Genomic DNA, 21,067 nt, shown 5'->3' with positions numbered 1-21,067 from the left:
AGCTATTCTCCTTGTTTCCGTAGACTCTTGAACCAAACGGTTTATAGAATCTGTGTTAGATGAAATTGTTGTTGTGTTCAGGTCTAATCTTGTTGTCAACTCCGTCAGTTTCTTAGAGTTCTCTGTAGACTGTTTAGTAAGTTCTGCAGATTGCTTGGTGAGTACTTCTAGTGACTGATTTATTTTGAGCAGAGCCTGTGTCATTGACTCCATTGATGCTGCTGTTATTTTTTCTTGTGCAGCTGCTGCTCCTGATAAAGAGCCTCTTTTTTGAGCTTGTTTTTGAGCCTGCTTTGTTTTACTTCTTGTTGAAATCTCTTCTGGCGGGTTGCTCATAACTCAAGGTCATTCACACAGGAAAGTTGCAAGTGGAAAGTCCCGCTGGATACACCGTAATGCAACTAAAGCCCTCTAGAGGGGGAAATTGTAACCATCCAAAGTCACCCACAACAAAGAAACAGAAAGTCCAGAGGCAAAAGTCCCACTAAGAGTCTTTAATTTGTAGCACTTTACTGTTAAAATTGTAATCCACCAAAGTCCCGTTAATATGTTTCAAATAAGTCTTATTTTATAACCACTGTCCTTTGACAGCTCACTTGACAGTTCCTTTTTCAGGCGATCGCTGCTCCGGCAGCCTGACCAGAAGTGTCGGCAGCAGAGGTTTTTTATTCCTTATCCCTTTCTATTGCAGGTTAAATTAATTCTGTTTCCTCCCCCCCTTCCCCTGCACTACAGGGGGGAGATCCTTTCGATGTCTGGTCTAGTAAAAGTTAAAAAGAAAGTCCATTTAAACACAGCTCGGTCTTTTCATTGCTCCGTTAATCATGCAGATCCGGGAGGCTGACTTCCTTAATTTTTACCTTCCCGTTTTCAGCCAAATCTTCTGGATTTTTAAGTCCCGTTTTAATTTTGCGTTCTTACTCACGGGTATTGTTGTTGCCAATCGTTAGTTTCAGAAAGAAATCGGCGCTCTCCGTTAATGGCGACGCGGCTTCACTCCGTAAGCTGGGTAGCGATCCTCAGCACCGCGCTCACCCCGATGCCGCTCCGGAGCCTTTAAAAAGGCTCTTTCACGATGCCGGGGGGGCGCAAAGGTGCCCACCGAATCTCCTTGCTCACAGGCTTCAGCGCCTGTGATTTTAGGGGTCCCCCGCTTGCCGTAGCGGGTAAGACCCGAACTTACGGAGCAGTCCTGCCTCGGAACTCGAGGCTAGGACCGCCATCAAACGCTGGCGCCGACCGGAAGTCTCAGCGCCCATGGTTTTTAAGGGTCCCCGCGTCGCCGGCGCGGCAGGACCCAGCCCCTACCGAGCAGGCTCCCTCCGGAGCTCGGAGGGAGTCCGCCATTCGGCGATGGCGCCAACCCGGAAGTCAACCTGAAACCGTTCTTAACCTGAGGTACCACTTTAGCCAATGGGGACTCCCACTGGCACGTGATTTCTGTTCTCATCCTGAGGTAAAGTTCTTAACCCAAGGTACTACTTCTGGGTTAGCAGAGTCTGTAACTCGAAGTGTTTGTAACCCGAGGTGTTTGTAACCTGAGGTACCACTGTATTGGATGTTTACTGTGTGCATTGAGTGCACATAGGTATCCCTCAGTAAAAAAAATACACAATCATCCAATATGCCATTTATGCAAGCTCAGTGTGCATTTATGCAGTTCTCTCTGTAATTAATATTATTATTTAACTGTACTCCTGATGGGTTTTTTTAACATCATCATGGGACCCCTTTTTTGTTAACTAATTCAGTGTTCAAAACATAGTAGCTAACCTTGTTTCCACCCTACAACAAGCCGTCTTGTATTTTAATCATAAGAGTCTTATTTTCAACATCCTTCTATATTTTGGACCAGCAGTACTTCAGTTAATTACTTTAACTGAAGTAATTAAATATGGTAAATATGCATTTTGGCCCAGCCCATAAAATGCCTAGATGTTTATAGAAATCTGTGTTGCTGGATTCCAGCCCTCCCTCAGCATGTTCATCAGAAAGTTCCATGCATAAAATGGTTTGTTCAGAAATAAGCCCTTTAATCCATATTTTCTTAGGTTGCTAATTATAACTTACTTAAAATAGCTGTGTATTTGAATGGAAACCAACGTATTTGACACTTTATCTCACAGATGTACAATACAAGTTGCACTTTTAAAATGCTATTTCCATCTTTGCTTAAAACATGAAATGCCTGGGATATGAAAATAGTACTTTTGTGGTAATGTGTACAGTGAATAGCTCAGTTACTGCTTCTCGGATGTAGCTAAATAATGTATATTTGTTTAAAATAGCTGGAGTAGATTGTATGATTTTTCTGTTTATTCCTGCTGGGCTGTGTATGTGTGTGTGGTTATAAACAGATATACTGAGTGAACTGAGATATAAAATAAAATGTAATAATTGACAAAACAGAAACTGCCATTTCGCTGTCCATTTATTTGCTGAGTGCTTAATGGGAAAGATCCAGTTCCTAATTTATTTTCATTCTTCGTAACTGATGTGTCCCGGCGGACCCCTTGCATTTCAGTCAGTGTGAAGAGTGTTGTGCTAGCTTCATGACACAGAAGTAATCTCTAATATTCCCCACCCACCCCTTTTTTTTTTACGGGTTTCCTTCCACTGTTTTTTCCTTCTTTAATTTACAATAAAACACACCATCCTGCTAGAGCTGATGCTTAGATCTGAGAAAGGGGCTGGAATGGATCTCATTCCCCTTTCCCAGAAATTCCATTGGGGCAGAATGTGTGCTTGTTTCACGAGTCGAGAGCAGTGGGTGGGGCAGGACTGGGTGGGTGTGGAGCAAGAAGCGAGTAGAAAGCCGAAATGTGTGCGGTGGGGTTTACTGCTGCTATTTGTGGCTTCCTGTGAGCAGGCAGTTGCCTAGGAGATTGCTGGCACAATCCCAGCATCTACTTGCACCATGTTAGACTCTGAAGAGAAGGCTGCAACAGATCTAGTGACAATCATTATAAGCTTCCTGAGAAAACACCCCGAGGGCTTTAAAAAGGTTTATATTTCCGCCACCTGTTTCATTGTAACATCTGCTGTTCAATAAACAGAACCATATATATATATATATATATATATATATGCAGGTTTTGGTGTCCTCGGGTGTCTTCCCGTGTAAAAGTTGGGGTGTCTAGGCGACGTTTCGACGAGGTCTCACTCGTCATCTTCAGGCTGGTGCTTTCGGCTTCTTGTTACTGGAACAGAGCTGGATCTCAGTGTTTGAGTTCCTATAAATACTGTAGAGGGGGTGTGGTGTATAGCCTCCAATGTTCTGGGCAGAGAGGAAGTTCCCAGGCTAGTGTGCCTTTTCTTCTTTTGTTCCTTAATTACTTGAGAGATATCTTGAGTGATTTCTTGAGTGATATCCTGAGTACCACTTAGGTGGGTCATTAGGTGTGGATTAGTTGTTAAAGTCTTTGTGTCTTGACCTCTTGAACTTTGTGAAGAGTTTTCCTGAGAAGATGGCTGTACTGTACTTTGTTGTGCTCTGGCTTGGCTTCGTGTATAGGGGCGAGCTGTGGTTTTGTGGCTTGTGTCAGCCAGGTCTGTGTAGGGATTGCAGGGGGGTGCAGCATCCGGAGGTGCCACCATGGATTGGCTACTGGATGGTGTCTGTAATTCATCTGTGGAGAGGGTCTGGGTTTGGGTCTGGTGTGGTTGATTGGTGTTGGCGTTCTGTGTGCCTCTGGATCTGGTGTCAGTTTTTGTGGGGAGGGCTAATTTCCAGATGTCTGGCAAGCGGGATGTGACTTTTACACGGGAAGACACCCGAGGACACCAAAACCTGCATTCCTGTACCCGTGAAAATCTACGAAAGCAAATATATATATATATATATATATCCCAATAAATGTGTCTTTCCTTATTTTGTTTTCCTAGGGTTAGGCCAGTCTGGATCCATTAAAAACAGCAAGGTTATTTATTCCCTTCTCAGCAACCTTGCAATCCTCCTTTGAGTCAAAGCTAATTAGCCATGATCGTAAAGAGCTTAGTGAACTGTGGTGATTAACCAGCTCAACCCTTTTTCTTCCCCCTCCCTCCTTCTTTTGTAGGTAAGTGAATGTGGCATTGGCCACCCCTGACTTCACTTAATCGCTTTCTTATTGCTGATGCCCAGTTATGGAATAAAAACAATAAGTCACTAGGGAAAGCTTGACATGCAGGTATTGTGGATACACCTGGAGTATAAATATTCTGAGGAAGATGGTAAGTGCCTGTTTTCCCTCTTGGCCTTACTTAGCCCATGACCTCTTCTGAGGGTCTGAATTTGTTGTTGACACCTATCAACGCCCTCCTGGTAATGAGCTCTGTTTCTCTCTGCTGAAAGGGAGGTAAAAATGAGAACCGCTTTGCTAGATGGCTAGCTATTGATTTTTCTACAGATCCTTCCCAGATTGCAAGGTTTCACTGACCAGGAACCCACTGATAGGTGTCAGCATTTTGCTTCAAATTTCAGTAATTTATTATAGAAACAAGTTAGAAAATCCTAAGCGAAGTCTTATTAAGAAAGTATTTTGAAACTAGGAGTGGGGGAAGCTATGTGAGAAGAGCTCAAAACTAGGCCTTGGTCAAACGAGATAATTTTCAGTTTAAGAGGTGTAACATGATGATTGGACTTGGCCAGCATTGCTGTTAAATACAAAGTGAATTGTGATACTTTCCTCTTTTTCTGACTACATGGCTCAGTAAAGTTTAACCAGGTTTTGTTTTTTAAGCTTTATAGAAACTGACTTGTTTCCTGTATTTATCCAGTACATAAATATTAATTAAACACTCTGGCTTTATAATACTGCTACCCCTATGTAATTATAGGCACCAGTATCTATACATTCTATGTTTCCTCTTTATAATAACATCACACACCTAATGTACTATGTGTGAACTTTTACTATTTTATTCTTCTTAGAGACAGCATTAACCTATGTGTTTGATAGCTATTAAAATTTATCCATATAGGCTGTTCAACTATCTGAATTTGGTCTTGCATGCGCTGTTAATGTATTTTCCTCCAGCGATTTGACAACATCTTTTCTTTACTTCTCTTCTCAGCGGTAGTTAGAATGTTTTCCCCGAAACCAAAATTAGCATTAAGATTCATGTAAATCTCAGTGGTTTCACCAGAACTTTAAAAGTAACTTTAGAATGGTTTCATGTATGCCAGGATTCATATTAATTTCACTTCCAAGGCAAAAGCTAGTGAACAGTCTTCAGAAGTGAACTTGACCTGAAGCAGATACATAATAAGCATTTAACAGCGAAGCTAACATCAGCCTTAAAATTCATGACAATTTAAAATAGTGTTTGGAGCAGCCCTTCAGGTTTCTCAGATTGGGGAACTTGACCCTGATGGTCGTGGATGATGATGATGATGATGATGATGATGATGATGAACTATGCAAAATGAGGGAATAATACAATTTAATCTGACTTAAGTGGAAGTCTTGCAGCCTTGTAGTCTGAGAGTAGTAAGATCTGTGCTTCTAAACTGCAGCTAAAAAGTGAAGAGTTGATTTATAAAGTAGTATTTCTGACTATATCTTATAAAACGAATACTGTTTTCTGGCTCTTGCAATATAAAGTCACCCGAGAGGTTGTATTGTCAGAAACGTTGCTCTAGTTAACGCATCACAGCACATTTTCTGATGATGCAGTTTTTGGCTTGGAGAGAGCCAAGGTGTCTTGTCTGACCACAATGAAAGGAGAACATGATTTATGTTCACCTGCAATACTTCCATGGCTTGTCTTTCAGCTGAGTGCGAGCCTCAGTGTATCTGGAGAAATGTTTCAGAAATTTTGGTACTAACCTGTTCATAATGTTGCCAATTTGTAGTATAGTTCAAAACATTTATTTTAAAGGTACAACTTAATATGAAAACAATATCGTTTCCCAAGGATGCTCCGTGACAAGTTTGACTCTGAGACTTTTGATCAAGAGTTAGTTTGTGGAGGTTGATGGATATGATATATTTGAAAAAAGAAAATATTGACTAGGATCCAAGGAGCTACTTAAAATGTGCCCATGGGCTTGGGCATGCCCAGTGAGCCCCCCACCCCCATTTTTCCCTTGCTCAGCTGAGCTCCAAAGGATCTTTGGAAATAACTCTCAGTTTCATAAATAGTTTGCATTGTGACATGTTGAAGGGTCTGCTATTCAAGAAAGCGCCCCACCTTCCCTTGAGTGTATGGAAGTAGTTGTGGTTCATTGTATCTTGGTCATCACTGATATGATGCCCATAGTTAGGAAGAGAGTTTATTCAGTTTTCCTCCTCCAATATAGATATATTGATCCATGTCATTTCATGATGAAGAAACCTAGGAATGAAATTAGAGTCTAAGTGGACTTAAACTGTTTGCCGCACCGTAAACACAGTTTTCTCTCTCTAAATAAGATGTTGGGAAACTTGTAGTCCTCTAGATGTTGTTGGACTTAAGCTCTCTGGATATTGGCCATGCTGGCTAGGACTACTGGGAGATGGGATGCTCCCCAACTCTGCTCTTTTAAACCTGCACCCATTTCCTTTCTCATTACAGTGTCAAGAAGTGCTTGCTGGATGGCAGCCTTTGGCTTCATTCTGATTTCTGTTTTCATTTTGCACTTTAGGACTTAAGCTGTGGCTTTGGTCTGAAATAATGCCATATTTGGAGGGAGGTTGGGAATACCATTGTTCTGTCTTCCTGAAAGCAGAACTACAGCCATTGTAGCATTTCATGCTCATTGGGGAAACCACCGCTATCAAAGCATGCATGCAAGCATCTTCTCATTCATTCATAATGATGGCTAGTTTGGAATTCTGCTTAGGTTTTTGCTGAGGGTTTGTCCAGAGTGGATGTGGGCATCGCTGGCTCCCAGGAACTTCATCTGCATCCTTGTGCTAGAGATAGTCCCAGATCATAGGATCGTACAGTTGGTAGAGATCCCAGGGGTCAACTATTCCAATCCCCTGCAATGCAGGAACCACTGTTGATTGTGGCAAATCCAGTTGCTTAGTCTGGGCTGTTTTTTTATCAGCTTGGTTTTCATTTGGAGGGAGGAAAATATGGCCAATTAGCTATATCAGTTTGAGAGAATTAACACATTATTTCAAATACATCAACAAACTCTGAACGTTATCATGGCTGGTGACTTTAACAAACCTAAGTATATTCAAGGTTTGGGAGGCAATCCTTTTGCATAGGTTTTCAGAATTTGAATAGGTTTTCAGAATTCTTTTCCAACCCATGCTGTGAAATTATTTATCTCCCACTACTCTAGTGTAACTTTGCTCTTTTTTTAAAAAAAATGTAGAGGTACTCTTGTAGTACCTTTGTAGTACCTTTTGAAATCCCCTCCCCCCCCATACACACACCAGATGACCCTTTTAATTTTCTAAATTAGTCTGTGGATGATCGAAACAGCCCACACAATGTTCTATCAGGAATTGTGCAGGAATTCCTTTGTGACAGTCACCCACGCTTCTCCTTTCCATGTACATATTGTCATGAAATGCTCACTTTGGGGTTGGTTGCCAAAATTAGGCACCCAGTTCTTAACTTTGTGCAGATCTCCCTTTCCTGCCAATGAATATGTTTATTCCGCCTTGAATATCTGTGCACGTGGTGTATGGCTAGTTCTGCACCTAGTCATTTGTAATTGCATCAGGAGTTCATTGGGACTGGGTGCTTCCATATAGGTGTTTATTGTGGGCAAGCGATCTTCATGCACATAAGTTTGGGTTGTGGGGTTTTGTTTTTGCAGTGTCCACATGACATCATCCATCAAAACTGTTGCCAGTACCCCCCCACCTCCCTCAATTTAATCTGGGTTTATCCTTTCTTGGGGAAATCTCCTCCTCTAAAAAAAAAAATATCAATAATCAACAACCATTTTGCAGAATCTGGAAGTTGCCTGCAATGAGCATTCAAATGAACTGGGGAGCAAAATTATGAAGGAAGTGTTGACAATGAGTCAATATAAAAGCTATGCATTAAAAAACAATAACACCTTGGCAGAAAGGCATCACATTTTCAAACTGGAAAATTGTTTTAATGCAAACTCCAGTCTGGAGCTTTGATCCTAGAACTTCCATAACTTAGAAGATAGCAGTGGAGGGGGGAAAATACATTGCCTCAAAAGTGCCAGGGAAGAACATGTAGCTTGTGTGCCCTAGACACTTCTGGCATCCAACTGAGCACAGGACTGTAGCCACAGTGCCTGCTTTTCTAGAAGGGCACTTTCCTGCTTGCTAGCAGCATCCACCAAAGCAACACTGGACTGCAGCCAAAGATTTGGCTGGTTGTGTAAAATCAATGAAGAGACCAAAGTTTAGCTTGGCTTTGAAGTTCATAGCCACTCTCCTGTCTCATTTTTCTCCCAACTTCACATCCCTTCCTCTGGCCTTCTCTTCACCTCATCTCTTTGGACTTCACCCAGTGCTTTGATCCTTCCAACAATCCTGCTTCCATTAGTTTTGCTACCTGCTGAAGCTCTGCCCTGCATAATAGACCCTGCCCTGCTTCTTATTTGCAGTGGTGCCGTCAGGGTAGGACTTGGGGGCAGAAATCTGAGAGTCCATATGGCAGAATGAGCAGGGTGGCATCCAAATGCAGCTAGGCTGACATCCTGCATATCGAGGGAAGAAATATACAGTACATTTCCTTCTAAGGAGATCCTCCCTGCTGCCACAAAAGACCATTAAGTGCAGAGTTCAACATTACCTAAGTACACCACTGCTTGTTTCCCCTTCTTGCCTAGTCCCCTTTGCCTGCTCTCCCGCCTCCAGGATCTTTGCCACTCAGTGATTACCTGCCCTTCTCCCAATCCCTGCCAGAGCGTTCACAGCTACAAAAACAGAACGGCTTGGGCGGATGTCAAAGAGAGAATCATAGAATCATAGAGTTGGAAGAGACCACAAGGGCCATCCAGCCCAACCCCCTGCCAAGCAGGAAACACCATCAGAGCACTCCTGACATATGGTTGTCAAGCCTCTGCTTAAAGATCTCCAAAGAAGGAGACTCCACCACACTCATTGGCAGCAAATTCCACTGTCAAACAGCTCTTACTGTCAGGAAGTTCTTCCTAATGTTTAGGTGGAATCTTTTTTCTTGTAGTTTGGAACCATTGCTCCGTGTCCGCTTCTCTGGAGCAGCAGAAAGCAACCTTTCTCCCTCCTCTATGTGACATCCTTTTATATATTTGAACATGGCTATCATATCACCCCTTAACCTCCTCTTCTCCAGGCTAAACATGCCTAGCTTCCTTAGCCGTTCCTCATAAGGCATCGTTTCCAGGCCTTTGACCATTTTGGTTGCCCTCCTCTGGACACGTTCCAGTTTGTCAGTGTCCTTCTTGAACTGTGGTGCCCAGAACTAGACACAGTACTCCAGGTGAGAGAGAGAAATGGCATTTTCTTTACTTTACTTCCCTCTCCTTTTGCACAATTTGCTTTTCTCCGTAGAATGGAAGTTGTAGGGTCAAGCTCTCGCAACTTGGCGCACATTCAAAACAGCTTTCCAGTTTGGAAATTCACCGCTCTTTGTGCCTCACAAGGGCTTTTTAATTAGCATGCCTTTCATGCTAATGCATTATAACACTTCTATCATCTTACTTGATTTCCTCCCTTCATTATAGTGCATTTGCAAGGCATTCATTTAATTAGCTTAATTGTAGGCTGCAACAATTTGTCTCCCATTTCCTTCTGCAAGGAGGTTCCCCATTTCATACCCTTAACAACTCCCCCCCGCAACAAGAATGAAGTCTGGTAACGTGGCTTGTTCGTTTTCTAAAGTTGCCAAAATTAAAGTTGGAGACCTTTACAGTTTAACATGTACACTTATGCAGAAATTTGAGTACATTATCAGCATAGCTTTTAGCAGTGGATCTTATATTGGTGAAAAACATAAGAATGGAGAAGGAGCCTGTTAAGGAATGCAGCTAATGGGTTAATTCTCCATGAGTCAGCAGAGATAACTCATCCCCCATAATGCACTTGCAGGCATCTTGTGACACTCTTATCTGGGCAGATTTGGAAAGTAACTTTGTGTATAAAAGGGCTCAGGTTACAGAATACTGTGTGGATCGTGAATTGTGTAAGACTTTCTGTCGGAACAGGGATACATGTGAAGAATTTTGTGAAGAGATTGTCTGAGGAAGAAGTTGGAACTTAAATCAGGACTTGGCTGTGGCCTTTAACACAGCAAGGACTTTGAAGCAAAGAGCCTTCTCTGGGCTCAGAGAGAGAAGAGCATTGTAACATCTGCAAATAGTGTGTATATGTATGTTGGTGTTGGCCTAGTACAGACAACTCCGCTAAATGGCTGTTTTCTGTGGTAAGCTTAATCGCTTCAACTGAGCTTCTGCAGCATATACACCCAACAACCCCAACAAGATCCCTCCTGGAGCAGACCAAAAGTCTATCCAACCCAGCATCCTGTTCTCAGGGTGGCCAAGCAGATGCCAATTAGAAGCCTCCAGGCAGGACTTGAATGAGTGAAGCAGTGTTCTCCCCACTTGCAATTCCCAGAAAGAGCTATTCTCTGGCAGTAGAGGTGGCACACAAAAATAAGTGTTATGGCTAGTTACCATTGATAGCCTTGTCTCCCATTAATTTGTCTTTTTAAATCATCCAAATCAGGGGCCATTGGTACACCTTATGGGAGCAGGTCCTACAGTTTAACTATGAGCTGTGTGGAGTACTTCCTTATGTTGTAAGCCAAAAATAGCTTATCTTCTGAGTTTACTCCAATAAAACTCAGAGATGAGGAGTTAGGAGTCCATTGTTGTTTATTGCTAGGCAGTAGGTTACAGTTTCAAATTGTTTCGCAAAACTGCAACCACACCCAGGGGTCCAGGCAGTGGTATTTATAACATTTCAATCAAGGGATTTCAATTTTCACCGATCATGTACATCATTACCTCATTTCATGTTTAATACACATGCGCAATAAGCATTGCTAACTAAGCTTTGATTCTCACTGTGATCTGTTACATTGTGTTAGTATGCATGTTGGGAACCTGTGTTATGCGTAGCCATTTGCACCATGGATCAACTTATGTTCTAGTTTATGAGCTTTATTTTGGGATTCACATATTAGCTGTACTTCTGTCCCAGTGGGGGTGGCAACTTGCAAAATCGTCAGTTTCATAAAGCAACAGGTTACCATAACTTCTGTATTAGAAGCACACTCAAGAATTTATAGGGGTTCACATTATCACATTCATTATGGCCCTTTGGACCACCACCACATTCCCCCCTTTCAAGCTAAAAGGTGAGAGATTACTCGCACCGTTCAGCTTGACCCTTAGGTAACTCATTCAGCTAGACCCTCAGGTAACTCACTTTGACCCTCCTGAGGCAGTTGGTGGTATTGCAAAAGTAACTGCTTTGGGGCTATGTTTTTGGGCTATATTGAAAAGGATTTATATACAGATTGTCACCTAAGTTTGGTACAGGGTTGGCACCGTTCCATTTAGCCAATAAGACCAGTGCCAGTCCCTCTACTAACATCAAAAAATGTATATAATTGCCATTGCCCTATTTCAATGCAGATGCTAATAATAAGGGAGTGTTTTTAGATTTGGAGGTTAAGGTTGAAGAATCCTCAAGCTTCCCCTTCTGCGTAGAGCAAACCAGTTTCCAGAGTGTGGTTGCAGCAGAGGGCCGTTGTCTCATTGTCTGTGGCCAGGCTCTGTTACTAGGTAGAGCCTGACGCCGGGGTCCTGTTGGTACAAAGTCAATTCTAAGTCAGAGTCTTGGTCCTAAGCACATGTCTTGGTGCCTACAGACCAAACAACCAAACCACATTAATGTATTGCTCCAATTGGTAAAAATGCTAGGGAACCATGTTCTTGAGCATGTTCACCCCAGTGCCCACCCCCCCGCCTCCAATAGCAGATCCTTTTCCCCCTTGTTCTTTTTGTCTCAAATTGAGACAAGCCCAGTATAAGACAAGCCCGGTAGCAGCTGCTTGCAAAATATGATGGCTTACAGCATACTTGACATTGTGCCATATTCTGATGAACCTTGATACATATGCCATAAAAAACAAAAAATATTGCATTATTAAATAGGTAATTGGAGCCATTATCTCTTAGGTGCTGTCAGTCAGTGGCTAGTTGCAAACCATTAGCTCTAGAAATTACAGTGTTTTGATATACGCCCATGGAATTTTCTAGGCAAATATCTTTGTCTTGTTTATTTTTCACTACAGATTACTGTGCTGAGCAGCATAAACAACTGCAGGCACCTCCATCTTTCCCTTCTAGTTACTCAGAATGCATTGCGCTATATGCAATCATTAGAACCAGTGGTTGACAAGAATGGAAGAAGCAGATAGCTTCATTTTCTGCACAAAAGCAAAGATAAAAAGCCAGTTCAAGCCTGGATTTTTTACTGTCACAAGTCTTTTTCTTTTATTATCACGGTGACCGGGTAAGGCACACTCAGTTCAAGCCTTCAGAGATCTATCTGTTTTACAGCCAGACAGAGAAGCTCTTGACATTTTTTCCTCTCTTTCACTGCCAGGAGCAAAACATGGCATTTACCCCAAGAGTTCTCAAACCATTATATTTAGCCCTTCCTATTGCAATAAAAGCATTTGGGGTTCCTGGCAAATAAGAGAAAACAAATATGAACAGGTTGTTGTCTGGCCCTAGGGATGTGCATATCACATGCACATGCACATACATAGAAGGATGGATGTTAGGGAGGAACTCATGTGAGGAACTCTTCTTTACTTAAAGGCTTGCAGAGAAAAACCCCAGCATTCTAGCTTGGACACTCCACCCTCTGGCATTGCCATGATTAGGAAGAGCAGTGAGATGTCTGGCCTTTTGTCCCAATTGTAAGGCACTGGGGTTGGGGAGTAAAACATTCCCCGCTCCCAGCAACTGAGGAGGGGTGGGTTACATTGTAGGAGTATTTTATTTGGTCCCTATAATGGGCTGTCATAGCCATTGTGCTCTTGCTGAGAGAAGCCTGTGTGACCCTTCAAGCCAGGCTAAGGGGGAAGGGATGTCCTGAGGCTGTGTCCTTAATTTAGACTACCATAAATAACTCTTGTGCAAAGCCCTGACCCTTCGAGGCTTGAAAAACACACCTTAATCGTTTGTAGTCAGGCTGTGAATGAGTTCAGTTGCAATGCGATTCTGCATCCATGTTTCTAACGCCTTCCAACTACTCCACTTTTGCGCATGTATAATTTTGGTGCTGTTTCTAATACCCTTTCCCTCTCCACCTCTTCGTGAGCTGGCGGTGGGGAACGAGCCTCTTAACGGAACTTAGCTGTACCTCTGTTGAAACACCTGGTACACATTTGTGTTTGGAGGTTTCATCCATCATACAGGCAGGTCTCTGCCCCCTGTTGTGCAGTCTCTTATTCCTCCCCCTCCTCTGTGTACAACGGTGATGCAAATACCCAAAATGCCTGTCATTAAACTTTTAGGACTCCCTGCCCAGAACAGTATATGTGCACGTCTCCATGACTGGCTAAGTCAAGGAAATTCCTCAATGCCGCCAACGTCTTCTCAAAGCCCTTCCTGACCCTTTTCTCCTCCTACATGTCCCTGAGCTACAGGGGTCATTGGCTGGTCTACCTGTCTCTTTCTAGCAGAGTGAGTGGCGTTAAGACACGTTCTGTGTGGTATCACAGGACAAACTGCTTCTGGCCACAGTTCTCAAATAACTTCAGTAGGAACCGTTTCAGCGTGGAACTGAATGCTTAAAAGCAGCACGGCCCTTCCATGGAAAACGGCAGCTCTGGACCAAATCAAACCCCCTCTGTGGTTTTGTAAAATCTGGCAGAATTTAACCTGTGACCTGTAGTCATTAAATAGTGTGGCAGCTGACAAAATGTGGAGAAAGTTGAGACACCCGGATACTGCATTGTTTGTGTAATATATTATGGAGCAGGAGGATGGAACTCAACAGGGAAATGCCATTTTCAACAGCAGCCTTGCATTTCTTGTGGCATGTAGTTCTTTCCTTGGAATAACCAGTTTGGGGAGTTCCATCATATACCGTATTTTTTGCACCATAACACTCACTTTTTTCCTCCTAGAAAGTAAGGGGAAATGTCTGTGCGTATTATGGAGCGAATGCCTGCGGGTGGCGGGGGGGATCTGCTGCAGTTGTGAGCAGAGGATCCATGGTTCCCCTTCCTTCCCTCCTCTGTGGTTACAAAGCATGGATCCACATGGATCCTCAGGATTTTTGCACTGGGCTACTCCAAACTCACTGTCAGATCACATGTCTGTGGCCACAGCATGAACCATAAAAATCATATATCCACTATTTCGTTTAGAATATTTTTTTTCTTGTTTTCCTCCTCTAAAAACTACATGCGTGTTATGGTCTGGTGCGTGTTATAGAGCGAAAAATATGGTATCTTTATTCTTGTCAACAATCACTGAGACTTGGGCATCTTTTGTGATCATTTCCCTTTAACCCTCCACTATTAAAATAGTGGCATTTTGTAGGGCTGTTGTGAGAATAAAAGTGGAGGGCAGACAGTGTGTAGGAATAGTAGACAAGAACCTAAGCACTTTTGCAGAGTGGTTTATATGACAGTGTGTTATGCGCATTCTTATTTAGAATTGCTCCTGTTTTTCACAGTCCATCTACTGTGAAATGCCCAACAAAAAATAGCATGAACTCCAGTCACCTACTCAGTGTACCAATTAATGTGATGAAATCACATCATTACACACCCCTGTATCATTTTTAAAGTTAAACTAGAAAGGCTCTAACTTTGAATTTGTGCTTCATTTCCCCCCTTTTGTAAACTGACTGAAGTTTTCATTTTGGATTAAAACATCATTTCCTGCAGCATGTGCATTAAGTAATGATTCAGTAGATGCAGATAATTTTGGAGTAAAGTCTTGTGGCTTTGCCCAATTTTGGCCAACACTGCTGTGTAGCATAGAAAAATGGTCTACAAATAGGTAAGATTTAAATAGACTGAGTTCCCCACAATGCTTCACATTTATGAAATAAGATGCATTTTCTTTTTTCTTTATTTTACACCCTACCCCTCCTTTTGAGCATCTTGGTTTAATTTGGAGAGTGGTTATGGGGTTTGCAAATGAATTTGACACACATAAAACTTGACAAGCAAAAAAAAAGCAGGGGGTGACCCTTTGCTTTCTGTGGTATCTAAATCTATCTGAAGTAACATCCTATCTCACCGCCAAGTGCTGCCATCTCTGATTAACTCTTCTTTGGTTGTGCATTTGGGTAACCTCACTGTGTAGCTGAATCAATAACAGCAATTCAATCTGCTGATGCCATATTCTCCAGACTATAAAAATTTCCCCTTGAGAGTGCACTGGCCAAGCTAAACCCCTGGGGAGAGGTGAAGTAGCTCCTGAAGGTGACCTAACCCTGATCTTTCCTCATTTAAGTCCATGTATATATTTACCACATGTGTGTACCACCCGCATTTAAAGGGTGGAGTCAACTGGATTTTTCCCCATTTTGCTTAATCGTAGTTCAGTGATGGAGCATGTGTTTTGCATGTAGAAGTTCTCAAGTTCTTGAGTTTCAATCCTTGGCATTTCCAGTTAGCAAATGCTCAGGGAAGAGGGATCTGAGTGATCCTCTGTTTGAGCCCTTGGAGAGCCACTGGCACCTGGAGTGGTCAGTTTTTAGTTAGATGGACTGGTATGAGACTCAACCATGTGGATGCAGGCTTTAGAGTCAAACTTGGTTTTCCCAAACTTTGATCATCAGCTGTTTTTGGACTACAACTCCCACCATCCCTGACTGCTGGTCCTTGTAGTTAGGGATGATGGGAGTTGTAGTACAAAAACAGCTGGTGACCTAAGTTTGGGAAACCCTGCTTTAGACTATGGATTGGCCAAATAGATAAATCACACAGCACACATCATTCCTGTCCAAGAGCCACCGTTTCTCTTCTACTAGTTTCTAATCTTCAGTGTTTTCAGACTCTGCTGATACTGGTGCATAGGATGATTTGAGGGGAGGGTATTTCTATACAGCTTGATAAGCATACAGATGTATAACCCAGGGTGGGGTGGGAAACACTGCATTTACAGTACTTGGGAGTCCTAGGCTATGCAGGCTTACTCAGGATCAAGTCTAATTCGGTTCAACTGGACTTTCATGTAGGCGTGTATTTGGATTACAAGCTTGCTCATAACCAGAAGTCGTCAACAAACTGAATTTGTGCCAGCTGATGTATTGTCACTTGTTGCACTTCTGATAAGCTGGTTTTGGATGAGTGTTGCACATGGTGCTTTAAAAAAATAATGGAACAGTTGTCTTTAAATGGCTTGGGCTTCTCATTTTAGGAAAAATAATAATCAATTTGTGCTGTGGCAACTATTGCACCTTATGTTATGTGTTGTTGTTGTCTTTAAAACTAAACATGGGCACATATTTTTATTGAGCTATTTTTAAAGCCTCTGTGTGACAAGAGAGTATAAATGAAAATAAATCCAGAACAGGAGTGTGTGTGTGTGTGCGCGCGCGCATGCTCATGTGCACAAAGGAAATCAGACATTTCTGAATTCATTCCCATTTCTGACATTGTTAGACAAAAATTACAGCTCTTATCTGTGCTGTGTAACCATGGCTACCATGTGATTACTTTCAGCAGAGAATTATGTACGAGTATAGGAGACAGTGGCCTTGTTTCAGCCTAGACCATATGCATTTGGCTGATAACTATGTTAATTGACTGCAATCCTTATCAAGGTTGCACATTGGGGTCTTTTAAATAGGCCGAGATTTAAATCTCTACGTCGTTTCCCATTCTTATATGGAACAAACGTTGCTGCTTTTTGCTTAAATTGTACATTGTACATTATACAGTCAAATGAGACGTGTGTATACATGGACATGCGCCTTCCGATCAAGCACACCATTTCCCATATTTATAAGAGCAGAAGTGTTGGTTGTCAGAAACACAGTGTTGCACTGGAAGAAGCAGCTGTGTGTCAGTCCCACATCCATCCATAATGTGCAGCTCAACTTACTAGGTGTCACAGAACCACATATCGCTGCCACCTACTGTAGAACACAGAGCCAATAACTGGTTCATCTTCCATAGCAAGGATCACCACCACTGGCAAACATGTTTGCAGGGAGGAAGGGGTTAAGGTGAGTGCCTGGTAGTGGCAGCAAGGAGCCATTCTGAGCAGCACTTCAACTGACTGGGTCCTATGAAATTGTGTGCATGTGCCAGCTTTGAAGCTCAGTGCTCTTCTTAATTATGCCTCCTTTGGAGTGGTCATTGTGATAGCAAGGGCTGGGAGTGCTGGCCGTTTGTTAGAACCAAAAGAGAAACTAAGACCTTTAATTTGTCAATTGGACAACATCCATAGAAGCCATTTTGAGCAAATGGCAAGAAGCCCAAGTATAATGGATGTTGCACTGGGAGAGCTGAGAAGCCGCCTTCTGTAAATCTGACTCTGAAAGCCCGTATTTCATGAATCTGGATCATTAAATGCAGCCTAGTTGCATATGAGAATGACTAGTTTGCTTTAGAGTTTTATTTTCATCTGTTTGTTGCGTATGTGATCTATCTATCATCTATCATCTATCTCCGTTCCTCACCCTCAGTCATTTTTTTCCTGGCACTCTAAGACCCCACCAATTTTGGCAGCAGCAAAAGTGGCGGGAAGATAGACCCAATGATTTTGGGGGGGGGTGAACCTCAGCGGCCAGATGGGATGTAAATTGCCCCCCTTATAGTAGACTGAAACAATATGTAAATAAAACATTACATCTGCCAGCCAATTTGTTATTTCAAAGCAAATGCCAATAAAAAGAAAACATAAAGATCATTGGCAATTCTGTTTGATACATGATGTGTTTTGTTTCTCTCACAATGATCAACTGTAAAAGTGGCTCAAATATTCAAAAATCATTTGTACCTGAGCATATTGGATTGTGGCAGTGTAGAAAAGAAAAACTGTGTGCAATTTAGTGCCTGTTCTGTGTAAAACTAACAAACACTACACATCAAAATTGTTGAACCTGAGGGAAGAAACAAAATAAATAAATAAATAAATAAATAAATAAATGGTTGAACCTGTTGGTCCAACCCCCACCTCAAGCCCCATATTCTACAGTTGGAGGGGGGATGTGCTAAGCATGCTTGAGGTGTTCTGCTTCAGTGGATTTCAATACAAACTGACCTGTACCTCTCAGTTTTGGCAAATAAAACACTGGGTTGAAAAAGAAAGAAAGAAATGAGATAAGGTCCGTCCGGGGACAGGACGAGAAAGTTGGTTCAGAACAGAAAAGTTAGAGAGACGTTTTAGAATGTGAAAAGGGGAAGTGGGCCATCTTAATGATATTTAAGAGGAAACGTTTCCGAGCACAATTCAAAGTGTTGGTGCTGACCTTTAAAGCCCTAAACGGCCTCGGCCCAGTATACCTGAAGGAGCGTCTCCACCTCCATCGTTCTGCCCAGAGACTGAGGTCCAGCACCGAGGGCCTTCCGGTGGTTCCCTCACTGCGAGAAGTCAAGTTACAGGGAACCAGGCAGAGGGCCTTCTCGGTAGTGGCACCCGCCCTGTGGAACGCCCTCCCACCAGATGTCAAAGAGAAAAATAACTACCAAACTTTTAGAAGACATCTGAAGGCAGCCCTGTTTAGGGAAGCTTTTAATGTTTAATAGGTTATTGTGTTTTTGTGTTCTGTTGGTGGCCGCCCAGAGTGGCTGGGGAGGCCCAGCCAGATGGGCAGGGTATAAATAAATTGTTGTTGTTGTTGTTGTTGTTGTTGTTGTTACTTCAGGAAAGCGAACAATTTGTATGAGGGCAGAATTACACCAGATGAAGAATCATAGAATCATAGAATCATAGAGTTGGAAGAGACCACAAGGGCCATCGAGTCCAACCCCCTGCCAAGAGAATGTAAAAAAAATATAGAAAGCTGCAAGTCCAACTTTATAATTGGAAGAAGTATTTTGTGAATTGCCGAGTCAGAATTGGGGATCGGCATGGTTTGGCAGTGGCCCAGGGCCCAGGGCTCAGAAGTGCTTCTTGCCACCCTCGCCACCATCACTGCTGCTTGTTGCTATCATTCTGAACAGTCACTCACCTTGGCCCCCTCCTCCTTGTAAAATGTTTATCCAGAGGTAGAGGCACTTCTTATGGAAGCTGAGGCGACACTTAGCTCCATTCTGTGGTGGGTGGCAACATCCCCCAAGATGCAATTGTCTGATGTCATCACACATGGCATCTTGTGGACTCTACCACTGCAGCCATCCACTGTAGAATGAACCAGCTTGGTTCCCATAATAACCATATATGTGTCACCACATATTCACAGGAAAGAGAGGGTTCAGGAGAGTGACAGGCAATGGCTGCAAACAGCCATGCTGCATGATGACTCTGATGGGAGCAGCAGCACTTGGCAATGGACCAAGTTGACAGAGGGCCTGCCAGTGGCACCAGGCCAAGGGCCCACTAAAGACTGTCACTGGCCCTAATAGATTTTATTTGTTGAATAGTAATCTTGATTTAAAGGCTGATTCAGCATTCCACACTAATAATAAAAGGGTCCAGAAGGAACAGTAGGCCCTGTGGCACATTAATACAATTTCAGAACGGCCATCAGACAACTCGATGATAAATGCTTGGGAAATGATTACAGAATTGCTCTATATGCAGATAATGTTCCCCACTGCCCAGACAGCCTGAGGCAAGTCTATTAATTAAATTAATGGAAATGTTGGAAGAGTACAGTAGTTGGTTATGAAGTTAACACAAGAAAGTTGGGCATAATCCAATATTATCAATAGAGGAAACAATATACAATAAAAAGAGAAAATACATTAAATACCCATATAACAACATTTCAGGAGATATGAACAATTTGATTAAATGTAACCATTTGGTTAAATATTTGATTAGATATGCTGCTATGCAGAATAGCAAAAAGTTTCTATGAAAGGTCTACATTAAAGATCTCATGGATGGAAAATTCTTCATGGTGGGAACAAATGTTTTGAACAAATGCTTGCTTTTTACTTCACAATGACAGTTAAGATCCCACAAGAAATCTAGGACATCATTAACTGTTTTTTCCAGAACAATATGATTCCTGGAATTAAATAATGAATTATTCAACAACAACAAAATACTAATGAAGTAAGGCTAGCTAGCAGTTCAAAATCATATTAAATATTCATCGTGTTATATTGACTTCTGTCTGCATGTGGTGGGTAGCAAAGGCTGTTAAGTCATGCTGGGCTACTGAACAGAAGGCCCTATAGCAAAATAAGAGGGGCAGACAGAGGAGCAATGTCAAACTTAATTTAATACAAAATGCCAGATTAAGTAAATATGAGATAAAGATAGCAATAATCAAGGTCCCACCAGAATCTCCTTTGTGTATGTGGTTTTGTATCATCAAGCCTTTCTGATGGCTCAAACAGTTATTAATGTTGATGGGAAAGAGCAAATGCAATTAAAGTTTGTGATTTGCATTTGTTAATCCCCCCCAACTTTTAACAAATTAAGCAATAATATACAAACCCTTTCTCTAGCCTCCTTGCCGCCTCCCCATGTAGCACATTTTCAATATTTACTAGTCAGGAATTTTGTGGCAAAAGTGTCAGGAATTTGCCTGTGCTGGGGCAGGGGGGAGGGAGAGAGATCTTGCCAACATGGAAAATCTGGTTTCTCTTTTAAATGATCATATCACAGGAACATTGGAAACTGTCTTCCACTGAGTCAGTTCATTGGTCTGTCTAGCTCAGTATTTATTTACAACAGTGGTATGAAACTTGTGGTCCTTCAAATGCTGCTGCACTCCATCTTCCACCAACCCCCAGCAGGATGACTGGTGGTCTGGAATGATGTGAGTTAGAATCCAGCAACACCTGGAGAGCCACAGGTTGTCTACCTCTAGTCTACAGTTTGCAGTGACTGGCAGTGGCTCTGTGGGGTTTTAGAACAGGGGTCTTTCCGAGCCTACTCAGAAATGTCAGAGATGAACCTGAGACCTTGTGCTTCACCTCTGAGCTACAGCTTTCCCATTTCTTGGTGTCTGTGCAGCATAGTAATGATAAATCCCAAAGAAAATTAAGCAATTATTTGCAGGTGGCGATA

The 21,067-nt window shown here is 42.3% G+C and overlaps 1 protein-coding gene and 1 long non-coding RNA gene across 5 annotated transcripts in view; one reads left to right on the top strand and one right to left on the bottom strand.

Annotated features, from left to right (window-relative positions):
- Positions 1 to 21,067, top strand: part of ANK3 (ankyrin 3) — a 393,627-nt gene that overhangs the window by 111,844 nt on the left and 260,716 nt on the right. The window lies entirely within an intron of this gene.
- LOC309341655 lies at positions 10,748 to 19,304 on the bottom strand. The gene is made up of 2 exons (XR_014156504.1): positions 19,053 to 19,304; positions 10,748 to 11,701 (listed from the first exon to the last, which is right to left on the bottom strand). It is a non-coding gene; the product is annotated as an uncharacterized lncRNA (long non-coding RNA).

Source organism: Podarcis erhardii (assembly GCF_964252035.2).
Source record: "Podarcis erhardii genome assembly, chromosome: 5".
In the NCBI taxonomy this organism is placed as follows: Eukaryota; Metazoa; Chordata; class Lepidosauria; order Squamata; family Lacertidae; genus Podarcis; species Podarcis erhardii.
Note: the sequence above shows the minus strand (reverse complement) of the source record. Positions and strands in the feature narration are given on the sequence as shown.